General features: G+C 40.6%; 1 long non-coding RNA gene and 1 pseudogene across 1 annotated transcript in view; one reads left to right on the top strand and one right to left on the bottom strand.

Moving 5' to 3' along the window:
- The window catches only part of LOC111769355 (uncharacterized), a 218,751-nt gene that overhangs the window by 189,646 nt on the left and 2,822 nt on the right, over window positions 1-26,283 (bottom strand). The gene's annotated exons all lie outside the window — the stretch shown is intronic.
- LOC102147927 (sentrin-specific protease 6 pseudogene) lies at window positions 4,044-5,178 on the top strand (annotated as a pseudogene).

The raw sequence follows: 26,283 nt of genomic DNA, 5'->3' as shown, positions 1-26,283 counted from the left end.
AATCACTGACATGTACATTTTAAATCATTAAATAGTGTGGGATATGAAGTACATCTCAATAAAGCCATTTTGTTAAGCATTGGGCACTGTAGGCAAAATAAATTGTCTTTACCCAAAATATTTCTATTGCTGTCATTATTCAATATTTCCCTACATGGCATGACTTCATAGACTCAGGGGAAGCCTCTGTGTCCCCACAATATCTCTTGCCCTTACCCTACTCCCACCTCACTAGCTTGTGAGATTACACCTTATTAAGTTCACACCTTCAGCTTGAGGCTTTGCGTCTAACAAATATTCCAAACAGTTCAGGGGAAGATTTCTCATGGAGCTTTATCAATCATGTGCTGTTTCATATGAATGAGTTGGTCAGATCTTTTGCTGACATGGGGATTTGACTGAGGGCAAACAGAATGAGGACAAAGTGCCAAAGAATGAAGGAAAAGGGCACAGAGAAGAGAAGGTTGGGGACACACATTTTCATCTCAATATTTTAACAAAATATTTATTGATGCTATTGCCTACCTGTCCTTGCTAATACCCTGCCTGTCTCTTCTTTTTCTTCCCTTTTCATCCACTGATCAACAAAATCTCTGCATCCTGCAGGGCCTGATTCAAAGGCCACTCAACCAAAAGCCACGGTTGCATAAAACTACTACTCATATTTCTATTTCCTCTGCTTTCGGCCCATATCTTTACTGATTTTAATTTGAAATGATTTCATTCTGCTTCATATATACCTTTTCTGCTCTTGGTATAAAAAATTAGTTCTGTAACATGTCTATGTCATAGATGGTGGATAGGCTTTCTTTGAAGAATCAACTCCAGTTGATAGTCAGGAGCTGTCTGAAAAGGACTCCAAACCATGTCCACACTCAGCAAGGAGTCCGCGGTGATCAATTAGCTATGTCTGCAATGAGCATGGGAGGGGATGGAGAATATGCATGTCATCCCTGACAGTTGTCACTGCTTATGGCACCCTTTATTTTATATTTCCCTCTACCTTATAATCAGATATGACTTTTACCTACACAGCAGAGAAACCTTCTTCACTGCTGCATACCAGCATGGGCTGGCTTGCTAATGATATCATTTGCTAGTAATCCTAATACTCTGTACTCTAAAATGTTACATGACATTACCATATTTCATCTTTCCACACTGCCTACGTGACCTAAAAATCTTCTGAACTCTATGAATAAGAAAAATAATTTTAAATGTATATATCTGACATATTATGTAGCAGACACTGTTGGTTGCCTACCCAACATCCATGCCCTCAACCCTCCTCCTTCCTTCTGGAAACAATTACAATGTTGTTCTATTATCCACCCTTCTCTACAGATCCACATGACTCAGGAGAGGGTGGCACCACTAGCAACCAAAAAGTTGAAGCCTGTTTGGATGATGCCAAGCATGACAGTCCTATTCCCTTGCCCAGGGTTGGTTTAAGACAGGAATTTGATGCAATTCTAACAGGAGAGAAAGTCTCCTGGGCTGTAGGACATCTGGGAACGTCTTCTCCCCTTTCCAAGACTTACAGAAATAGATATTCTTTCTCTGGATGTGGCTGTCTCTGAATATTATGTCAAGAATTGCTATAGCCATCATGCTGTGGGTCTGAAAGCAAGCTTTACCCACAGAAGAAGCTGAAACAGAGAGAATGACAGAGGCAGAGTCCAAGTCATGACTACTTGTACCTCCAGCTTGCCCTGCCACTGGACTTCTTGCTAAGGGAGGTAATCATCCTGGTATTTTTTAAACCCACTTGAGTCCAGTTTACTGATACTTCACCCTAACTGATATATATATATACTCATATATATATACACTCATTCCAAACTATAGCTATACCTATATATTTGACAGTACAGACATAAACATTTATCATTGATGAAAACATCTGTATTTGGGGGGTGGTGTAACTTCAAATGTTTTTCTAACAATTCCATAAAGCAGCTATTTTATAGGAATTATCATCTTCAATTAAAATATGAAGTGACTGAGACCCAGACATGCCAGAGATCACACAATCGACATGCCAGAGATCACGCAATCGGTTAGTGGCATTCTTCGTTCATTCATTTCTCTAGGCCATAGACCTAAGAGTGGCATTATTAAGCAACACAATTAAAGTTGTCCTGGCCAAGAAAAACCAAGTGCATTCTTTGTGCCAGACATCAGTCTACAGACTGTGGATACACTTGAAAGAATCAATTTATAGGGAAGAAATACACTAGAAAACTATTGGGATAAAATGTTACACAATTAAAATTGTAATAAGTCCTATGAAGGAAACAGTCTTAAGAGTGATTAAGAGTCTATGAAAGTGTTTTAAAGAAACCTAACCTGGACTAGGATGTCAGAGTGGCCTTCCCTATGGAGCTGAGCTTTAAAGTAAGACCTAAAGATAGGAAGGAGTTCGTTCAGTGAAGCGGAGGAGTTGGGTGGAAAGCATTTCAAGGAAGAAGGAACAGGATGTATGTGCAAGGTCCTAAAGTGCGAAGGAGCTTGGGTTTCTCCCGGCACAAGGAGAAGGCTGATCTGCAGAAACATAATGTCCCTGAAGATGCAGACATACCACGAGACAAGGAGACATGGGCCAGGGGTGTAAAGAAGAACCTGAAGCCATTCAAGGTTTTAATTAGATAAGTGATAGGGTTGGAGTTACACTTACAAAGATTTGGAGGATGGATTAAAAAGAGCCAAAAATGGAAGGAGTAGATGAGACTATTGCAAAGTAGTCAAGAAAAGATGGTGGCTTAGACAAACTAATTAATTTGTCTTTCTCTTTCCTAAGTGACTGCCACACAAATCCTCCTGCACTCCAAAGCAGCGTGTATCTCCTGTCCTGGCAGTAGCATAATCCACAGACCCCCATGGCCCTGGGATTCAATTGCCTTTCAATCCAAGATGGTGGACAAGAGTCACAGAGAAGCATTTCCCTGGGGCTTGAAGTGCGTGTAACAAAAGTGCTTGGCTGGAGTTACATCCACTGTGCCAGGACTGAGCTCGTGTGCTTATGAATGTGTTTTTATGAGTTTGCGATAGGTCCTCAGGAACAAGGCTCGTGCCAGGGGCCTCTCAGTCATGGGTCTAGGAGTGGCCTTGTTGAGCAGCACCATTTATTGCTGTTTCTTCCAAGATGAACTGATCCCTAAGTGCAAACCTGACCGACTGGACTAAGTGGCTATAAGGGCAGGAAGGTTAAACATAAGCCAGTTAAAAGTGAGCAATGATCACAAAGGACAGCCTCAGTTTGAGCATAACAAACCTACATCGCTTCCTCTTGGTAATAATTATAGGGCAGATTCGGGCTTCTATTAAGGACACAGCCGCTGCAGCGATCACGGGAGGCGGTGGCAGAGGAGCCGCACCCTGTCCCCGTGGCCGCGGCAAAGGCCCGCTTGATGCAGTCCCCCCCGGGGGATGGGCGCGCGGCCTCTGCGGCAGGCCGGCCAGGAGCGAACGTGCCTGAGGGTCGCGGAAGCCTGAAGCCGGAGGCCCAAGCCCGCGGGGCTGCCGTCTGCGGCGGGCCCTGGTCCTGGCCCTGGTCCGGGCGAGGCCACGGGGTCTGGGCCGCGCACGAGGAGGGAAGCAGCGGGCAGGGATGGCGGCCAGCACGAGCCGGGCAGCGCCGGGAAACGACTTGTCTGGCAGTCAAGTTGTCATCCAAAATTGTTGTTAGCAGTTCTGGTGATTGCATTTTGAAGACATATGCAAGACGACACGAGACCGGCAGTTTTAAAACTTTGGAGGGTCACCTAATTGGGCTTCACGCGTTGGGCAATGATTAGAAATTAAGTGAAAATACACAAATTGCAGCGTTATTTTCCGCAACGTTCATGGAGGACGTTTTCCTCATGCTAGTGGACAGATACGAGAAAAAGCAGCAGCTCAAAGGAGAAAATACTCACCTCGTGTCTATAAACAATTGAAATGAATCCTGTAAGATTAAGTTGGCCCCAATTGGTTGTACGTTTAAGAAAGAAAACAGTCTGAATCACGACGGAAGCCTGAATCAAGAGGAAAGTACAACAGAAATGCCCCTGTGCTACCTATCAGTCTCCTTTGTCTCCTGCTTTAAAAGTCTGTTGGACTTAAATGATCCAGCCATTTTGTCCAGCGATGATGATGATGATGATGATGACAACAGGACTAACGGAAGAGAAAACCTATCTCCTGAAGTAGATGATTCAGACGTTCTTCCCAAGCGCCACCCTCTGGAAAAGCAGAAGCCGCACTAAATGAAGGGACCTGCAGGGGAGAGCACGAACTAAGATGCATTCCAGGAGATTCAGAGGAAAGACACAGTTACCTTACAGAGGAAAGCAAGAATGAAATTACCAGTTTGATAATTCTATTACCAACACACTTCTACAATGTCATAAAGCGGTATCTCAGGAAGTATCAGTTGAGCTGATATCTTTAGGCTGCAAGAAGATCCTTTGAAGGTGTGATTCTAAACTACGGAAGTAGACCAATAGGAACACTCTTCTGGCTATTAACAGAGCCTATAAATTTTGCTGACATTTTATCAAGATACAGCTAGAAGAACTGGAAAAGGATCCTGTAGGCATGACTTTAAACACCGCTGGCCTAACTAAATGTGAATGGTGTCATGTCTGAAAACTACCTGTAGTATTTCTTGAGATGGTACCAGCAGTTTATCAAAGGCTGAGAATAGGCCTGCAAAGAATAAGGCTAGAGTTTGGAATAATTGCAAAGGAATAAACAAGTTAACAATTCTGGAAGGACGATATATTATTTTGATCTTTCAAACTGGCCTTGATCCTCTCACAAACACATTTGAAATTATTATTAATAATGTTGATATAAGGAAGAAAGTTTCTAATTTTTCTGTGAAAATTCCCTTTGAAGAAGCCAGTAGCAGATGTGTTGCCTCTGAAGGGAGCATCAAAGGAAGGTGTGTGCAAAAAGAAAACAAAATTTTATCTAAAATACAACTTTGAAACAAACCAGCATTCCAGCCTTTTGATGAGGAAGAAATGAGAGAGCGCCTCACCATTTCCATTGGCCCTGTAAAAGAAAACTGATAATATATCAAGCACCTCCAACTACAGGAGGCTGGTGCCAACAAGGACCTGCACTGCCTCATCATAAAAAAGAGTGCAAGAATTTCTTAATGATATTCTCACAGATTTTCATTTAAAGTAAATTAATCTTCCACTAAGCTTTTAGCAAGTCTTGAGCTTTCTAATATTGTATATATTTGCTTTCTGGTGTCAAAATGTCTGGGTTTTCAATTCTAACACTGCCACTTATTGAGACATTTGAGAAGTTCAAATTTCTCTACCATGCTTCCTCATTTGAAAAGTGAGAATGATGTCATCTATCTAAAAGGTTTGTTGTGAGAATTAAGTGAGATAATATATGTCAAGCCCTAGGAAAAGTCCCTGGTGCGTGTGAAGTGTTCAATAAGTGCTAGCCTATTATGTTATTATTGTCACAGTGTTTTAAGCCTTTTAAAAAATATTGTTACTACTCTGGATTAGGTAATAATTTGTTGAGCAAGTACAAAAGTATGATTTCATCCATTTCCTTCAATAAAAATTTTAAGTGCCAAAAAGATTTTCACCGTCACTGTCATCATCAGATGTTTATTGTTTTATATGATGCTATGCTGCTAGCCAATCAAAAACAGCTATCAAGATACTATGGTACAGGGGCTGGCCCCGTGGCCGAGTGGTTGAGTTTGCGCGCTCCGCTGCAGGCAGCCCAGTGTTTCATTGGTTTGAATCGTGGGCGCGGGGACATGGTACTGCTCATCAAACCAAGCTGAGGCAGCATCCCACTATGCCACAACTAGAAGGACCCACAACGAAGAATATACAACTATGTACCAGGGGACTTTGGGGAGAAAAAGGAAAAACATAAAATCCTTAAAAAAAAAAAGATTCTATGGCACAAATTTTTTAGAAGGAGAATCAGAACTCCGTCCCTCTTTTTTGCACAAAAGCAATTGTTAACTGATTAACCAAAAGATCATTACTAATAACTCCAACTCTCACCATAATATTTAAGGCACAATTTAATATAAACGTGAATAACTGGGGGAGATATCAATTTAGTTTTGCTCATAATCAAGTCTGCCCACAAATTAAAGGTCACTTAATTGTTGTCCACAATGTCAAAATTGCAAACAATCTTATATTATTGTGAAGACATGTTTCTAAAGGTGATGCAGAGGATGATAAGTCAATAACGGACTGGCCATGCTTACATCTTGCTTGTTTCTTAGCAGGGACATTAAGATAGGAAATCAAATTTGCAATTTACCAAGAGGGACATGGCCTGTATTGTTAAAGGAATTTAATACACAAGGGTGGACTATATTTAGGTAAATTCTGGCATTAATAAACAAAGAAATTGAAAAGGATTAGAACACACCATGTGAAGTTTTTGAACAATTCAAAAGGCATAAAACCTTCCACAAATATCTTAAACTCTTAAATCAGCTGCAGCATGTGAGGAGGCACAGGGAAACAGTTCAGTCCAAAATTCGAGGCAGACGATCTGCCTTTGCAAAGCTGGCAAATATAAACGTGCCACACATCCACCAGTCCTCTGCCGCACTCCCCAGGATTCTACCTCAAGCAATTATATTTCAAAATCTATTCTTATTGCTCAGTCTGATGGTGCTTTTCACATAGTTTTATTTTACTAGATTTTTTTAGAGGGTTTTAGGATTTAAATATTATCATAAAATTGCAGGTGGACACATCTCGTTTTTGTTTTATATAAGCACTAACTAGTTTCTTTTTTTGTTGCTTAATTTTGTTTTACGTTGTCTTGTTTTATATACTACCTAGAAATCTTTGTCAAAGGAAGCACTAAAGGGTGATTTCCAGATTTTCTAATACACCATGTGTATCAAATCATTTTTAAGTTATCAAACTGTTGACGGGAAATAAGAGAAGTTCTCTTTAAGCTACCATCATGAATTGTGATAACGGCAGGTAACCAATATATCTTAAGGCCCCTCTGTTCATCCTAGTCTTCTCTGCCCTCTAATCTCCTTAATCTAACCATGGGTAATATTAGTTCTGGTTTGTTCTTTTTTCCAAAGATGAAAACAAGGGATATTATCTTTTAATATTTACTCCAAAGCATCCACCTCGAGAAGAATAAAAAAAGAAGAAAGATAGCAACAGACGTTAGCTCAGGTGCCAATCTTTAAAAAAAAAAAAAAAGATTTAGAAATAGAATTAAGGACTTAGAAAGTAAGTAATGGTAAAATTATAAGATAAAAGAAGAATGGGAAATGTATTTTTGAAATAATGAAAATCCTATGTTTGAGAATTTTAAAAAATGTAAGTCAAAAAAAGAAAAACAATTAAAATAGGAGAAATAAAATATTTGAAATATTAATAATAACCAACATTTCTCAAGTGCTTCCAGTTTATTAGTGTTCCTCTTGATCTGTCATGGGCTGTGGGTGGATTAAAGTTTCTATCATTTCTTCCTGTATCTACTGTAATTTCTAGTTTATGCGTGTTTCTTCTAAGTCACCTTTTGGCTTTTAACCCTGATGTCTCATTTATAAAATGGGGGTGATGATAGTTCCTTCCCATATGGCTCTTGTAAAGCTCAAATGAGTTAATTCCTGTAAAAGCTTAGAACACTGGGCAGATCAGACTCAAGAAGGGAAATGGATTCTCTGTCTTAATGGGGGAGTGGCAAAGTCACATTGCAAACGAGCAGGTAGGATGGGAGCTGTTGTGGCATCTAGTGAAACATAATCTGCCCCCGAGGGAATACACAAGAAACCTATGGCAGCGGTTACCAGAGAGAGCAGGCAAACACAGCATGCGAGATGGGATCCAAGGAAGAGGGGGGGAGAGATATGCAACTTTTTATAGAACTTAAAAAATTTTTTGAGTCAGTTAAAAACACTATTTTAAAGAAGCCATATTTTCCTTGAAAAATAAAACAAATATTGATTAAATGGGACCATTGGCTCCATTATTTCTGCTCCTAATCTTCAGGCCCAGAGAACACCTCAATCCACCTTCAGGCTTATATTTCCCAACACTATGGCTGAAATTCCACCAAGACATTCTTGTATGGCTAGTCCATAATTTTGGAATCATGTCACAATTCAAATATTAAGATCACAGTAGGGGCCAACCTCATGGTCGAGTGGTTAAGTTCTCGTGCTCTGCTTCGGCAGCCCAGGGTTTCACAGGTTCAGATCCCGGGCGCAGACATGGCACCATTCATCAGGCCACACTCAGGCAGTGTCCCACATAGCACAACCAGAGGCACTCACAATTAGAATCTTCAACTATGTACTAGGGGACTTTGAGAAGAAGTAAAAAGAAAGAAGATTGGCAACAGTTGTTAGCTCAGGTGCCAATCTTAAAAAAGAAAAAAAAGATCATAGTATATGCTCATCCTGATATACTTGGCATAATTCTTATATGTAATGAGGTGAGAATTTAGAAGCTTTTAATCATCTTCTTTATAAATATGTCATATAAATTCTTTATAAATAATGTCATATATTATTTATAGATATTATCTATATTTATTTTTTAGATATTGTTAAAATATCTGCATGCTTAAATCAAATATATTCAAAAACAAACACATTGCCACTGTTAACATCTGGGAGGACTGATGCCTATCTGCCCTTTGCTTTGAAAAGACCCCCATTTTAAATTTAAAGAGCCCCTAACACACAGTTCATGCTGTAACTATGCAGAACTCAGGGCAATGCTGGCCTTCCTCCACCCCCAAAATGTATGAAACAAAACCTCAAATATAAACCACGACAGCTCTCATGTTCCTTTCAGGGTAGCAGAGTAGAGGAGCCAGGCCATCATTCCTGGGGGGAGGACTAGCTTCTATTCTCCTAACGCTGCTTAATCCTGCTCAATTCAAAACCCATGGCTCCTGGGAGAGGGGGCAGAGCCTGGGAGCCCGTTCTAGGGGCCAATCACTGCTGATCCCAGTGCATGTTGGATCACAAATGTTGCTTTGAAGCTGGATTTCTGAGTCCATTTTTTTTTTTTTTGGTCGGAAATCCTCTCAACGGGCTTCCTAAGGATGCCATGGAGAAAAGCAAGCAAGAAGAAAATGAGGCTGAAATAAGCAGCTGTTGCATAACAGAGCATGTCATACAGGATCCGGCTCCAGAAAAATCAGTTTGCAATGAAAACCCACTTTAGCTTTTTAAATAAGATTTCAAGACATACACGTGCATTCCTGACTCAGGCCACATCATATTATCCTTATTTCAGAGCATAATGAATTTTGTCTGTTACATGTTAATAAAACCTTCCAATTAAAGTAGCCCCAAAAATGTATACCGTGTCAATCAGTATGCAGAAGAAGAATGTTGTTGTTGTTTTTTTTTCTTAACTCACTAAGGATGCTCTCTCAACATATGCAAAGTGTGACCATTCAGTAAGGAAAATAATCTCTCTATGTGTACCCTAAGAAATCCAGCACTGTACTTTGTGGTCACATCCACCACAGCTGAGCTGCCATCCCTTCTGCAGCATCTGTCTTTTTGAATACTTTCCTTTAAAAGATATCTCATTATGTCCAATACCTAGGCCGAATCAACCATTGCGGCGTATAATAATTTTCCCATATTTTCTGATAGGTGCATTTTACCATGACAAACTCTGCATCTAATGTTCACTTGCAGTAACTGGTAATGCAACAATCTTTACACCATCTCCCAAACTAATCAGGATGCTTAATGGCTTTTTAGATACATACTGATGCAAGATCGTGAGAGCCCAATAAGCTCAGACGGTAAGTTTTTCCCCTTTTCTTTCTTTTAATAATAATAAGCCTCAAAGCTAAAACCAAAAAAATTCCACCAAAGTGTTGGAGAAAAAGAGTTATGTGATCAACCATTTGTTAGGTCTAAATAATATGCCTCTATTGCCCTCCCCACCTTGAGAACAGACTCTTTAATAAACACAGGAGGAGAAAATAAATAGGTTAACCAGGAGAAAGGGCATGCCTTGTCTGTTGTAACACAGTCTGATCACCCAAAGTGATTGATTTCCTAAAAAATCCATACCCATGACTCTTACAGACAGCCTGCCGTCCTGCAGCCATGTACAAGGCAGCAAGCACTTCTGAGGTCACTGAGGACCTGCATGCCCTGGTTCCCTCAGGAGATCCAGGAAGTTCGGCAGTCTCCTGTTTGTTGTGGAGTGAGGTTTTCAGTCTTCTTTTTTTCTCTTCAAAAAAAAAAAAAGTTCTGAAAATGGCAGTGTTAAGAATGATTTAACAATAACCATGTATTTTTGCATACTCCAATACATTTGCCTCCATTTCTGGAGGTAAAATCAAGGAAAACTATTTCCCCTAGAATAATTAATCAATCTCTTTCTCAGTGTCTCTTTCTCTCTCTCTTTGAAAAAACTAAACACACTTGGCCCTTGACCCAGTCAAAACAGAGCTAATTCAAAGGAACCCACTGGTCATTTTTGACTGCTCAGTATAAAAATACAAACCCCTCTGTGACATCTCCCCCACTCTCATCGAGTGCTGTGTTTCTTCTTCCTCACATCAGATTCTTTCTCCTCGGCCTCAAGAAACACAATAATGTAAGATTTCTAACACTGTCCTAAAATCGGTGAAAGAAATGAGCATTCAGCTTGTACCACAGCAGCTGCCTGATTTATCTTCTTCCTCAAATGAAACAGTAAAAGAAAAATAGGCCAAAAATAGAGAAAAGTCAAAAATTCACGCACGCTATGCTAACTTTTTCCCCTTTTATGTTGTTCTGATCTTTTTCATAACCACCCCTCTTAACCACAATTGTAACTCACACCACCACTACCAGCAATTTATTTAGTATGGAAAACTAAAATTTAGGCCAATGCAGTAACCTTAGTTTAACCTAATAATCTAAGCTCTCTCTTCATGTAATTCAGTCTCTGTCTATATGACTTCAATAAATCTTCAATATTCCATTCATCCCTCCGCTCCTCCTCTTCTAGATGACATCAGGTGAATGGTGAGGGGTGTGACACACAAGGCATCGGAGGTTGGGAAAAGGTAATGTCTGCAGAGCAACTGGTCCAGGCTTGTTCTCAGACTACTCAGGTCAATATTTGATCACATTTATTTTTATTTTTTGGTGGGAGGGATGACTGGCTGGCTCTCATCACTGAAGTCCTTGAACTCACCCATTTGCCTCCAGGCATACAGTATCAGAATACTGCCACCTCTACACTCCACCTCCTGTCAGCCCCCTCTGACCTCCTCATCTCTCCCCAGGGCATACAGACATTTCCAGATCCCTTTAATAACCAGCCTATCTGAAACTGGTATATTGAACAAACCCAATGGGATGAAAACTTTTATTTTTAATCCTCCTTCCTTTAAACATTTTTTAGATTAAGAAAATAATTTTGGGGGCCAGCCCAGTGGCATAGTGGTTAAGTTTCCATGCTCCACTTTGGCAACCCAGGTGTTTGCAGGTTCAGATCCCAGGCACGGACCTACACACTGCACATCAAGCCATGCTGTGGTGGTGTCCCACATACAAAATAGAGGAAGATTGGCACAGATGTTAGCTCAGCAACATTCTTCTTCAAGCAAAAGGAGGAGGAAGCTTGGCAACAGATGTTAGCTCAGGGCCAATCTTCCTCGCCAAAAAGAGAAAATACTTTTCTCCTGCATTTAAGACTCTTTCACACTTATAAGCAATCCTTCAGTCATTACAATTTATAAAACATTCTAATTTGGTAAATTAAGCTATTCTATGTGATCATCAAAACTCAAAACGTGACTTTAGCATCTCCACTCCTCCCTCTTGCTGGGCCTGAGCTGGCCACCTGCAGTGGGAAAAGAGGGTAAACAGTGGAGATCTTATTCTCCACCCCCCGTGATCCTGATGGTCAGCCATGCTTGGCAACCACTACTTTTTGCCCTTCCTTCTCTTTCTGTGCTTAATCCTACGCCTTTTCTTCCACCAGCATAGTAACAAGATTTAGAACTCTCCAGGGTTGGGCCCAGAGGGAGAAAGAATGAAGGGAAAGGACACGGACAGTGGCAGGTACCATCGTTGTCTGTGAGGAGCCTTCTGGGGAAGGTGTTTAATATTGACTTCCTCCAGTGATCTCATGGGCTCCTTGGAGATTGCCTTCACTGAGAACCCCCATTTCTGTCCTGTTGGCACATGGACTACTGCCCTTCCTGAGTCCCTAACTTTTACTTGGCTCACTCAATTTGGACTCTCACTGGCAAAAGACCCTCATCCTCCCAACTCTGGGCAGGATCTCCTTCCCACATGGTCCACCATGGGAAACACTCACATCCTTTGTCCCAACTCCAGGAGTGCTAGCCACTTCTCACACTGCCTCCTCCATCCTGCTGTCACAGACAGGCACAGTTCTCTGTGTTACCCCAGCTCAGGGAATGCATGTCAAACTCTCTGAGTGGTCCCATTGAAGCCCCCTCCCAAAACGAGCTTGAAATGGAGGAGATAGAACCCCACCAGACACACACACACACACACACACCCCTCTCCCCTTCTCAACAATCTCCTTCTGTCCACTTTCTCCATCTTTTTATGGTCTTGAAGTAGATGAGGGACCCCTAGATGAGAGGCCTATGAGGTATAAAATTTGGTATTTTCCATTTCTTTTGTAAATTCAGTAAATGGTAATCTAGCGCCTCACTTTGGAATTTTACATACAGTAATTTCTACTTGTGTGAGTCCCAAAACTTGAATTTTAACTTCCTGTTACATATCTAACTGGTCTTCTCTTTGACTTATGCCATCCCACTTGTGTTATGCCAAGCTGTGGCACTGAGCTGCAGGCTGGTTTTCTCCCAAATTCCTGCAGCCTCCCTAAAAAGTCCAGAGAAGGTGGCCACACACTTTAACATGCCTGGGCTGCTTCTCACAACTATTTGGTTGAAACAAAGTAAAGCTCCTCCGCATCAAAGTTTAATGGGGAAAAGGGAATTAGACACCGTGTTGATGGACTTTCCTCTCCCTCTGTCTTCCTGCCCACAATCCACCAGGATTAGAAAGGGTGGGCTTTCTGCTGACTCTCTTTCTGAGGGGCCTGCCTGTCTTCTTAGACCATCTCATTAAGTCTGCCAGGCTTTGTGACCTGGGAACAAAATCACACTGTTTCTGCCAAGAATATTGTAATAAGCAGCCGGCCTACTGAAGCAAATATCCTCTATTATATGTATTGATACTGTAATTGCCTGAAATTCTGCCCTTCTAAAAACATGAGGCTGTTTTTGTTTCCCTTTTCTAATTGCTGCAGTAGAAAATTTAACCACCTCTATACTTAAATCCAAATCTGGCTTATTACCAGAATCACATGGGGAGAGTTGTAAAACACTCACTCCTGCTCTCCCAACCCCTACCGGCAGATCGTTGAATCAGAATTTCTGAGGGTGGGCTGGAGAGCTTATTCTCCACCCGTCATGATTCTGATGGTCAGCATGCTTGGCAACCACTGCTTTTTACCAGTAAAATTGAAAAGTCTCTACAGAGGCTATAAAATACCCTACAAACAATTTCCAGAATATGAAAACTCAGGGACATTTCTAAAGATTTGCCACTGATCAATAATCAATATAAGCCTATTAATTAAGCTTTAATTTTTGGAAAGTCAAACACATGCTCCTATTGTACAGTAGTTCACTCAGTATTTTCATAGCAATAATTTCAATCGATATTAGGGAAAAATTTTTTATTGCCTTTTCATCTGTAGGAAGGTCATAGAAAGCATTAATAGATTTTGATACAAGTTTTTTAAAATGCTAAAGGAACAAAAGCTGACTAGCACTTTGACAAATAAAAGATGTGATTCTCACATTATAAGAGAATTCAAAATCCACTTGATGTCCGAGGGATAGATAGTATGTGAATGGAATACATTCAACGTTTTTAATGCTTCAGCCTCACAACATAAGTCAGAAAGAAGAGAATGTCATTATCAAGAAGCTTTTGAGGATGAGAAAGAGTCTTCATTGTACTTATTCCCAAATACACTTGCTGATTTTACACAATGCCACGAAAAAAGACACAGGATAAAATTTAACAGACTTCTGTCTTAAGAAGTTACACCTCCTGATGCTAGCCTCTTTCACACAAATAAACTTGAATAGTTCAGATACATCTCAAAAATTCTTAAATCATATTTGAAGATGGTTTTAACATCAATTATTCCTGCAAATAACATCAGGAGGTCCTTTTGGTGTCTCTATAACACAGAAGCCACTGCTTCTTCTATGACTTACGCTTCAAAAGTTAGAAGGCAAGTGCAAAATCTTTAAAGGAAAGAAATAGAGAAAACAGAGTGTCTCACATATATCCCTGGATTAGAGGAAGCCATCACTTTCTTTCCCAGAGTGAAATACATTATACCCTAAGATTTTAAGAAAGTGCTTACAAAGAAATTAATTCTAGTCCTATAATTACATAAAATAGTGACTTACAAATTTATGTAAGAAACAAGTCTTTTTAGCAATCTAAAATCAAAGGGCAGTAATCAGACGTTCTGTTTTAGATGTTTTCTCTCTCCAAAATAACATCCTTAATCTTTTTTCTGCCCATTTTTCTTGAACCAGTCTTCAAAGATCAATTACATTCGTAAACGTTTCAGCTCTCCCACAGTCTCCGAGCATTCGTAGTTGTGTCTTCATCAGAACCATCTTGCAGCTCACGAGCTCAGTTCCCAGGCGTTTTATTTTATCTGGACACATTAGATGCATAAAAGACTGATAGCATTTCTCAAAAATGTTACTTAATGGGTTTAACACTACACATCAGCAAATGAATATTTGAGTTTTAACAGCTTAATTAGAACTTAATTCCTTAAAAAATTGTCCACAACAGAATCCACAACAGTAACAGAGTTAAATGAGGTGATTCTAAATAGTTGTCAGGAGTCATAACTACCTTATTGAGGACCTACTGGGATTTCTTGACTACGATGCTCATCTTTACTCTACATTCACTACCATAAAATAAAATGACTCACCTTAAATGGAGGGACAGTTTTTTTTAGATTATCAACTCTATTACATTATCAAAAATAGTGGTCTCCAAGATGGTGTCCCCCCATATAAGGTAATCCGTATGAGTTGAGAAGAAAATATTAAAATTTCTATTTATTTTTTTCATAAAAAAAGAAAATTCAGCTTTATCAATTTTCAATTTTGAGTTGCAATACAAGTAAGTTCTCCTGTCTGTTTCTGCTTTCAGGGAAGCCATGGTTATTCGATCCCAGATTAAAACATGCCCTAGGAACTAAGGAAGGTGCAGCCGTGCTTGAAATTACAGCCCAGCCCACCATGCCTGGGGTGGGGTTAAGGAGTTTTCACTAATATCAGAACCCCCTACGAAGAGTGGGGTAAGCGTTGCCATCACCTGTGAGCAGAGGCCGAGAAGAGACAAGATGGTACGACTAAAAGACCAACCACTTTAACTTAGAAATAGCAAAAACTCCTTATGATTATAATGAAATCTAAAAACAAGACACCTGTGAGCCACTTCCCACCTGAGCAAATGTCTGGTCCTTTTATAGAAGTTAAAAATATTCTCAGTGAGTTGACCTTTTCACTTTACTGTGAGTTTCCCTAAGGGTAAATCTTGAGTAGAAATAATTTGATTGAGGATTCCTCCTCCAAGGGTGGCAAAAACCTAAGAGAACGTCCCTCACACATGAACGCTATCTCTTATTGTCTCCTATAATTTTAAAAGGTATTTTAAAAATGTCCCTGGGATCAGACTTTATGTGCAACATGTCACAAGAGAGTGAATATTTATGATGAAAGTGCTGTTCTAAAATGTATCATAAAATCAGGTTTATAGTAAATGTTCTTCAGACCATTAGCTACCATAATTCTCCAATCCTTTTCTTCACTGTGTTATTAATAGTGTACAATCCTCATTATTACTGTTACTTATTAAATACAGACCCATCCACCAGAAGCCAGATTCTCCTCCTGCGGCTTCTTTTTACAAGATACCTATAAACAGCCTCAAAACCCATCTGTCTGGGATTCTTGACCCAGAAATAGGGGAAAGGGATTCAATAGCCTCTTCTGGACTTTTCCATTACTAGAACTTAGTAAGTCTCAAAACTCAGCCTGGAATTATAATTCATTTGGTGGAATTTTTTAAAACATTAACTAACCTCCTGGTAACTTGCTGTGCAGAAGAGAAAAAGGAAATTGGCATTCAGAAAGAGCAGAGAAAGAGTGGAAGAGGAAAACCCAGAAACGAAAGAGAAGTCCTTTCCTTCCTCCATGATTACTTTTGATGTCAGTGTCACCTTATAAAGTCCACTTAGTAAAACTGACAGCAGTGGGTATGTTTTGCCTTCAGGCTCTGTCATGCGCTATCGGGAGCCAATGGAGGCACCTTCTAGAGGTCTCTGACAATCCCAGAGGAAATCTTTCTGCTTCCTCACCGAAGCCCGGCAGGGAAGGCTCATGGCAGTTCAGCTGAACCAGATTGCTTGTGTGATGAGGACAGACAGCAGGAGGAGAGGGAGGCCATTCTGCAGAGAGGCTGGAGAACAATCAAAGAGAAGACAGATAGCAGGAACTTCAAGGACTCAAGGGACACCATCTGAAGCAAAGTGACATTGATATCAACATCTAGGAAATGACAGAGGCAGATAAATTTCTCAGGCAAGAAAAGAGAGCTGGGATGACCCAGTTTAAGCAAAAAGCGATTTGCTAATCACAAAGCAAAGAAATAGCACAATAGGTTCCTCTCTCCACTCACACACAGCAGGTATAGCCATTATCCAGATAGCACAGTAGACAGAAAAGGAGATGAACTCACGTGTGACTAGTGGCTCAAACCAGAGAGGGCTTCATCCCAACAAGAGCTCACCCCAAAGAAAAATTGGCAGCCAGTGCCACCTGCAGAGGAAAGATATATCTTCTGCAGGCACCAGCTCTCCAAAGCTGACAGACTGATATATTCTGCTGAATAAATCGAAAAACTTCCAAGTGGTCTAAAAAAGGTAGTCTGAGGTACACTGCACTGCAGGGATCCAATCAAGTTCAGAATGCAGGAGCCTGTGGGAACATCCACACCAGGGGAAACAGGCTCCCAAACTCGGAGTGAAGTGCAAATGAGAAAATATCGCGGTGGGCTTTGTTTCTTTGTGTGAGTATGTTTTGGATTTTTTTTTTCCAGTGGTTGTATGTTATGGTTTTTTAAAAGACACAAAACTGTAAACTGTTCTTTTCATATATGGAGAAGAGCAGGCACAGAAAGTACGTTTTCCTAGAACACATAGCAAGTGTGTCACTTTCTCCTCGAATTTTTTCTTCAGTGTTTTGACCCCACCTGGAACTGACTTTCCCTTCCTCCCCACTCTGCTCAAGCCTCGCCTCCTCCATGCATCCCTCCCGAATGAACGGACCAGCCCTCATTGATCTCGCCTCTCCCTCAACTCGTAATTTCCTTATTACTTGAACCATTCAAGATGGAGCCTAATTAAATTCTGTCTTACCCTCTGATTGCTTCCTGTGGCGGAATTTCACCTCGCAAACAAAACTACAGGATCCCTGAGAGCAGGAATTATGTCCGATACATACGTTCTATTGCCCTCAGCCAGGCTGAGTATACCTACGCAATACACCTGATGTGAGGGGTGTGAGGAAGGCCTCCTTACCCAAAAATAGCTCCCCTCCCCTGTGTTTATTTTCTTTAAACCAAAGAATTCGTTCATTTGGGTTAAGAAATTGGCCCAGTTACAGAACTAAAGTCCCCTGGGCTGATTTACATGTTAAGCTATTCTGTAACGAGACGAGAAGGTACTCCTTGGGACTCAAAGACCTGGGTTTGACTCCCAACGCCATTACTTCCTGATGATGGGCTCTTGGCAAGTTATTTACATCTCCACGCGATTTGCTCATCTATAAAATGGGAAAATAACGTTCTACTCATGATTGTGTGCCAACTAAAAGAAAAAAAATACATGTACTATTTAGCCCATAGTAAGGACTTAGTAAGCATTAGCTTTGTTAGCAAGAATAACAGTCAGTGCTAAGAGATCAACTGTGAGGGGTCTGAGATTTATCCCTACTTGCAAGCTGACACCTGACCCTGCCACAGTTTCATGGATGCTGGCAGAGGACACTAGACAACTGAGTCAGAGACAATGCTGCTCACAGCACAGGAAGCAAGCTGAGCTTCCTGTTTACATCAGTTCACTCACTCCCCAGCTTGCATGAGGTCTGGGTCACAGTCGACAAAGTCTGAGCCTAGGAAACTCAAATCTCTTACAATAGGCTGCAAGCAACCCTGCCTGACCTTTGCTCTGGAGAACATTATCCTTTTTTTAAAAAAATTGAAATATATTTGACATATAACATTGTTTAAATGTAGGTGTACAACATGTTGATTTGATACATTTGTATATTGTAATATGATTAACAATATAGCCATAATTATCACCTCTATCACCTCACATAATTATCAATTCTCTCTAGTGGTGGGAATAATTAAGATCTAGTCTGTTAGCAAGTTTGATGATTATAATACAATATTTTTGTCTATATTCACTGTACTGTGCCTTAGATCTCTAGGACTTATTTACTATTTGTTGAACATTATCCTTGTTATACTGGGCAGTAATCAGGACTACCCTCTGCTCCAGAGGGAGCCGCTCTATGTTGCAAAGCTGTTGGCTGTACAAACATCCTTTGAAAATACTCCGGGACAAGGGCTATCAGTGCCACTGGTGTCATTGGGTGCAGGAAACAAGCAATCCATGGAGAATTGCCTCCCAACAAAACTCAGCCTGTACTGGCAAAGGACCTTACAATCTGTAAGAAAAGACAGAGAAGTACATGTAAACACTGAAAGATAGGGAAATAAGTACTATTCAAAAAATCGTTGAATATAATGAGTGCATACATAAACAAGACACCATGTAGCGGTAAAGAAGAGTGAAGCCATGTATTTATTGACATGGAACATGTTTATGGTATATTTTTGTTGAAGAAAGTAGGTCTAAAAAATATGTATAGTATACTCCCATTAATATTTACAGGTAAATCATTTACATGGGATATTGTAAGTAGTCAACAAGTAATTTTATTTGTAGAAAATATTAAATTTATAACACATCATAAATGTCCTGGGATGATATAAAGTTGGTCACACCCTCCACTTAAGGGCTATGAATAACAAGTTACCTAAAAAGGACAAGGAATTCAGGCAGACTTCCTAGAGGAGGTAATGACTGAGTGAAATTTCAATTAGATGTAAAAGTGAGAAGAGAATTCAAAGCAGTAGACAGATGTGAACACGCTAACTTGGAATAGCATTATGTATTCATGAAATAGTGTAAACTACCCATAAAACTGCACATCGTTTGATGTAGCTAGCATAAGAGATGAATGTGAAAAAATAGTAGAAGGTAGGGCTAAAAAGGTAGACATGGGTCACATAAAAATAGCAGCCAATAATGCGCACTAAAAGATCAGGAGATCAAAGACAGACCTGACCTATTTCAGAGTTCTGCCTAGAGCAGTCTCCACTCAAAGAGCCAGGTTCAGGGCTGTGTGTATGCTGCTGCTTGCTGAAAAGAGATTTGAACTTAGTCTCTCCAGCCCCCTCCAGCCCTGACCTACATTCATATATCCAGCTGGTGCAGGACATCTCCACTTGGGTCACCCCTGGCAGATCAGACTCATTATTTCCAAAATGATATACATCATCCCTTCTTCCCCCACACACCTACTCCTCTTCCTACATTTCCCTCTCAGGGACTGGCACTGCCATCCCCCTGTATCACAAATCAAAACCCAGGGGCCTTTCTAGAGTTCTTCCTGCATTTTCCTCCCCACCGTTCCCCTCTCTCCCCACCCCTCACCCCCACACACAGTCCAGTCAGCCCTATTTTCTATCTGCTGTATCTACAACCACTCAGCTCAGCCTCTTGTCCTGCCTCTCTGGATGCCTGCAGTAGTCTCCCACCAGGTGCCACAGCCTCCCATCTCAGTCCCTCCGGTTTATCTTCCACACTGCCACCAGACTGGAAGTGCTGATCCTTTAGCGGTTCATTGATCCCTACAAAGTAAAGTTCCCATTCTTCATCAGGGCGTGGGAGCCCTTTCACGATTTGTTCCATTCTACCTTTCTAGCCTTGGCCGGAGGCCCACCCTTTAAGCACTCCAGAGTCCTGACATTCTAAACTATGGGCCTCCCTCAGGATGCACCATGTTCTTCCACTCCTTCTTGCCTTCTCACACCGTACAGACTCTGCCCAGAAAGTCCTGTTTCTCCCCCTGACATCCCCAGTCCTTTCCTTAGCCATCTGGGAAACTATTCTTCATCTTTCAAGACCAAGATGAAGCATGAACCCTCAGGAAGTCTCTCCTGGGCAGTTAAGTGCTTCTTCCTGTGCAAGCGCTAGTGCCCTACGCAGCTAAGAACAGATATGTTACAAATAGAGCAACTGACACATTACTTATTTTTTTCTCTCTCTCTTCGATATAAATTTTCACTAGCTTGTGAGAAACCCTGGAAGGCAGGCACAATATCTTATTCTTTACATTTTTAGTACTCACCACATAATGGATACTTTATAAATGTTGGGTAATAATTTAATGGCTGGATAAATGGATAGATGGATGGTTTCTAGTTATTTACCTGCATTAACACGACTCAGATTGTTCAAAGAAATTTTCCAGGAGAAGAGACCTTCTAAAAGGTGCTATATTTTCTTAATCTTAGCTCCTCTAGTGCCATTATCTCTTCTTTTTGAAAACATGCACACACGCACACAAAAAATCGCCTTAAAAGGAAGGTCTTGTTATAGGAAACATGCCAAGAATTCACCAAAACCATTAATCCTAACAAAGATTTAAAGAATGTTTAGCTAATAATAATTCCATTTCTTGAGTGTTTACTATGAGCCTTATGTGTCTTACCTTATACTAACAACACCCTGTGACCCATTATTATTCCCATTTTACGGATGAGGGAGCTGCCTCCTAGAGCATGTAAGCACACACGGGGAAGAGGTCAGACTGGGATCTGAAACCATGAACTCCTGACTAAAGTCAATACTTTTTATCCACTGCTAGAATCCAATTCACATTGGGCAAATCAGTTATATAGGATGCGAATTTGTCTTTAATAATTATGTATTATGTATGTATGAGTATTTTCCTGGTCATGTTAAAGACAGGATTTAACCAACAGCTCCACCATGAGTACAGCTGGGAAGTAATAGCAGAACTGGTCAATATGAAAATTCATTTTCATACCACACAGTTTACACTGCCCCAATTACAGTTAGTTAAAAAAAAAAAATCAGACAAGTTTGCCAACAATAATCCATAATTATTTCTGCGATGAATATGAATAAGATAGCAATGTTTCTGTTTCAGGCCATGTTCTCTAAATTGTTTTCAAACAATCCAAAAACACTTCTAGCAGGTTATAGAAAAGAATTCTCAGTAAATATTGTCATAACTGTTTCTAGTTTTAAGAAATGATTTCTCTTCTGTTTTTTTTTCCCCCTAATGAGATTGAATGAAGAATACAAATAAATTGGAGCTTGGCTACTTGTGGAGAACCTATTGTATAGAATTTGGTAGGCTCAGCTTTGTCTCACATAACTGCTTAGAATATTGACGAATACTAGAAACTCAAAATAGGAAGACACACATGCACCTTCCCTTTATGACACTGTCATAGGCAGCCTCCAAGGTGGCCTCCAGTGATCCCACCCTCCTGGTGTTCACACCCTTGTGTAGTTCCCCCCACCCTCAGGGTCGATCTGTGTGACCAACTGAATATAGAAGTTGTAAATGTGACTTCCAAGGCTAGGTCATCAAAGACATTTTGGTTCCTCTATCTCTCTCTCCCTTTCTTCCTCTGTCTCTTTCTCTCTCTCTCTCAGCCCACTCCTTCTAGGGGAAGCTAGCTTCCCTCTCAAGCAGGACCTCTGGACAGGCCCACACTGTGAGGAACTGAGGCCTCCTACCAAGAGCCAGTGAGGAACTGAGTCTTCTGGCCAACAGCCATGAGAGTGAGCCACCATGGAAGGCATCCTCCGGCCCCAGACAACTTCCAGATGATGGCAGCCCTTCTCAATATCTTGACTATAACCACATAAGAGACTCCGAACCGAAGTCATCCAGCTTACCTGCTCCCAAATCCTGACTCTCAGAACGTGTGAGAAAATAAACGTTTGCTGCTTTAAGCTGCTGAATTTTGCGGGTAATTTGTCACAGCAGTGGATACATAATAAAGATACTACCCAGAAGTCACACACAGCACTTCTGTTTGAATCCCATTGCCCAAAAATGTAGCTTCCCAGCCACAATTTGAAGAGTGTTAGAGTAGGAAAAGTAGTGTTTATTCTAAGTGGCCATTCATCCTGTTAAAAATCAGGACTTTAATTGTGAAAGAAAAAGGGCAGAGGTCGAGAGCTATTAGGAGTTAAGCAGTGGCCTGTGGGAGACTCTGACATTGGTAGCCCCCAAAGAACCACACCTCCCAGGATTCACACCTATGTAAAGTTCCCTCCCATGTGATTCGCCATGGCCAATGGAATATTAGCAAGCGTGATGCAAGCAGAGGCTTACATATTAGAACTTATTCTTTTGGCTCACTCCCTCATAAGGGCCTAGCTGCCATTCTGTAAGGAAGTCCCAGTGATCCTGCTGGAGAGAGAGGCCATATGAAAAATCATGGTGTCCCAGCCAAGCTCTCAGCTGAATGCAACTGCATGGGTGGTCCCAGACAACATCACATGCAGCAAAAGAATCACCAGAGAAACACGGGAAAGAATCAACATCGTTTAAAGCCACCAAATTTGGAAATATTTTGTTATACAGAGTAGATAACTGAAACACAACCTTACCACATACAAATAATTTACCTGAAAACTCAATGCAACCTATAAACTATTTTCTGAAGCAATGGCATTTTTTATTTTATCATACAATACGGTTTCTGCTATCCTTGATTTAAATCAGATAAGACAATTGACCTACACAGTTGAATCACACAATTAAGGGTTCTTACAACAGAAAGGGTACATCCTACAGATCATAGAAATTAGCTATTCCTATACTAAATCAAATGCTTGGTTGTCCTCTAAAATATCATTTCTTAAACTGTGCATGGAGTCCATTGGTTGACTTCAGGGGCCACATGAAACAGATGTCAAATTTTTTTGTCTTTAATTTCTTCTAGATACTTTGAACCACGACTTTGTGATAAATATTCCATTTATAACAAATTAAGTTATTAAAGCATTGTTGACTCCAGATAATATGGAATAGCAATATACTATCTGTACTAGACATGGTCAGTTAGTTTATAACCATCATTGCTTCCTTGCTAAGATATACAGAATAATCTTTCTATGAAAAGAATTAAAGAGACCCCAAGCTGTCATTATATTTATGGACACATGATTTTTACAAATTTGTTTTATAGCACTTAGCTATAAAATGCCAGAGGAAATAAAGTATGACAAAATTTCTGTATTTTTAGATTTTTCTTCTACAATTGAACATAGAAGCAAAAACCTCAGTGCTTTAGGTGTTAAAAACTTTTCTCCCAATAAAAATACAAAGCCAACAAAATTCAAAGGAGTACCTTCTGTCTGTCCATGATACATTAGACAACGTGAATCTTTGTGAAAAGAAGCCTGGACTTGACAAGGCCGGGATTTTACTAACTCTTGGATTTGGCCCAACACAAAAGTCTTGAAAAGCAGCCACACATGACTGAAAAGATCTCATTGAAATCATGTATTCTGTTTTGTGACATGGAGCAGAAGAATGATAATGAGGCAGTGTCCTTGTCAAATAATGTCCCTGACTCCATGAAGCAGGTCATGAATTATAGGCAGCTACGCCACTTGCCTACACCTGAGTGAAACCATCCTGAGCTCTTAGTGCAGCCAAAATCTCCATTTTTTACATTAATACACATTGATTTGGTGAGCTTCTTTAGGCTGTTGTTAAATCCTATCTTCAAAACAGCAAAATATTTCTTCATCAAGAAAATATCTGACTTGAAAAAAATCATGATACTCTTTCAGAGATGCTGAGCCACAAATCTAGGCATCCTTCTTTGTTAATGAAAGCAGCTCCACACATCAGCGGGATTCACGGCTTCCAATAGCATTACACCCTGGTAGCAAAGACTCTGCCAACACCCCTGAAAACTTCACATGTATCTCTCTGAAAATCAGTAATATGAACAGATGCAAGGCCTCTACTACACAGAACTTCATTGGCGTTCAAGAGGATATAGGTAAAGAGGCCAACACAACTGGATTTCATTCCCAGATTGTTCACTTACTAGTAGGCTAATCTGGAACAACTTGAACTCCTCTGAGTCTAAAGTTTTCCCATCTGTAAAGTGATAATACCTACGTCAAAATGCACGCTAAGGATCAAATATGACAATATATAAATGGACCTAGCCATAAGCCTGGGACTCAGAGAATTTTTCTTTGCTTTATTTAAACTGAAGACCGATCTCAAAACTTCTCTTGTTCCTTCCTCCGAGGTTCCAACTCTACATCTTCCTAGGGCCTGAGAGCTTCCCTCCCTTAGGCCCCATCACCACTACCTGTAGTGCTTCCAGGACTGGCAAAACGAAGAGTGTCCCACAGATCCTCTAAACAAAAGGCCCCTTTTCTCAAGGTCAGCCTCAGGCTGTCCCAACAAGGCTATCAGGGGTAACAACCTGTCTCCCTTTTCAGATCTGGGCACTATGTCCACCTACACCCATCTATGGTCTTCTCTGCTCTCTCAAGGTATGTAAGAAAGCCCATCTACTTAAGAAGGCAGAGTTTTTCTCCGAGCTATATACAGCTGTCTCCTTGGATGAGCAGGGCTGCTCCAACTCCACATCCGTCACTTTAATTCTTATTCAGTTAGCATCTGACATCCACTGATCTAACCTCTTCTATGCGTGTGGATATTGGGTTAAGATAGCATATGATGAATACGATACTCAGTCAAACCCTTAGTGAGTGTTTCAACGTATGGAATTCATCACTCCCTCTGTAGATTTTACAACTCACTGTGACGATTGTACGATTCTATTATTTTAAACTAACATTCATTGAGTGTTTTACACTTCACCAAACACTTTCAAATATCTATTTGATCTTCACAAAAATCCTGTGTGGTAGGTAAGTCAGATATTATCAGTCCTGTTTTTTTAAGATGAAGAACAGACAATTTAAGTCAATTGGCTAAAGCTACTTGGCTAATTCATTGTCAAATAAACTAGATCTTAGGTCTTGTGGTTTAAAATCCATGCCTTTCCCACTATACCATGCTGTCTCCTAGTGTCACTGAGTATTATCTTTTATCTAACTGGGAATAGGAGGAGTCAAAATAAAAGGAAGCCTCTGAAGTTAGCATCAGAGGATGTTGTGTGTCAAACTAAATGATTAAAGAAAGCAAAGCTGTACCAAGAAATGCTTTCTTTTGTATTTAAAATGTTATATCCTTTATAAAAGCAAAAATGTAAAACCAAATTGTTTTTCAAGTCATAAAAATTACACACGGGGGCGGCCCTGTGGCTGAGTGGGTAGAGTTCCACGGGCTCCACTTCAGCGACCCAGGGTTCGCGGGTTTGGATCCCAGGCGCAGACCTACTTCACTCATCAACCATGCTGTGGAGGCATCCCACATACAAAGTAGAGGAAGATTGGCACAAATGCTAGCTCAGGGCTAATCTTCCTCAAGCAAAAGAAGAGGAGGATCGGCAATGGATGTTAGCTCAAGAAGAATCTTCCCCACAAAAAACAAAAAGAATTACACACGATAATTATAGAAAATATAAGAAAACAAAAATCACTTGGATGCTATTTTGAGTGGACTGGATATTTGTTGTGCATTTTGAGGATAGGAAAGATGTGAGGTGATTTATGTTTTAACCTATCCCTGTGGCTGCTCTGTGGAGAGAGGTTGGAGGGCCCGAGAAGCAGAAGAGAGAACAGTTGGGGGGCTGCTGCAGGCCTGGCAGAGAGCTGAGGGGGTCCTGGACCAGGAGGAAGCCTGGCTTGGACCAGGTGCTGAGATGTGATGTCTGGAACCAGGGTATACTTTGACGGGACAGCTGATGGAGTGAGTGTGCAATGTGAGCAAAAGAGAAAAGTCAAGAATGACTCAGGATATTGGCCTGAGGAATGGGTGGATGATGGGTATCATTTGGTGCAACAAGAAAGGTGTTGCGGAAGAAGTGGAGAATTCTGTTTGGGATGTGCTATGGTTGAAGCGTCTGTTGGTCATTCACGTGGA

The sequence above is a fragment of the Equus caballus genome, chromosome 20 (genome assembly GCF_041296265.1).
Source record: "Equus caballus isolate H_3958 breed thoroughbred chromosome 20, TB-T2T, whole genome shotgun sequence".
Classification (NCBI taxonomy): domain Eukaryota; kingdom Metazoa; phylum Chordata; class Mammalia; order Perissodactyla; family Equidae; genus Equus; species Equus caballus.
Note: the sequence above shows the minus strand (reverse complement) of the source record. Positions and strands in the feature narration are given on the sequence as shown.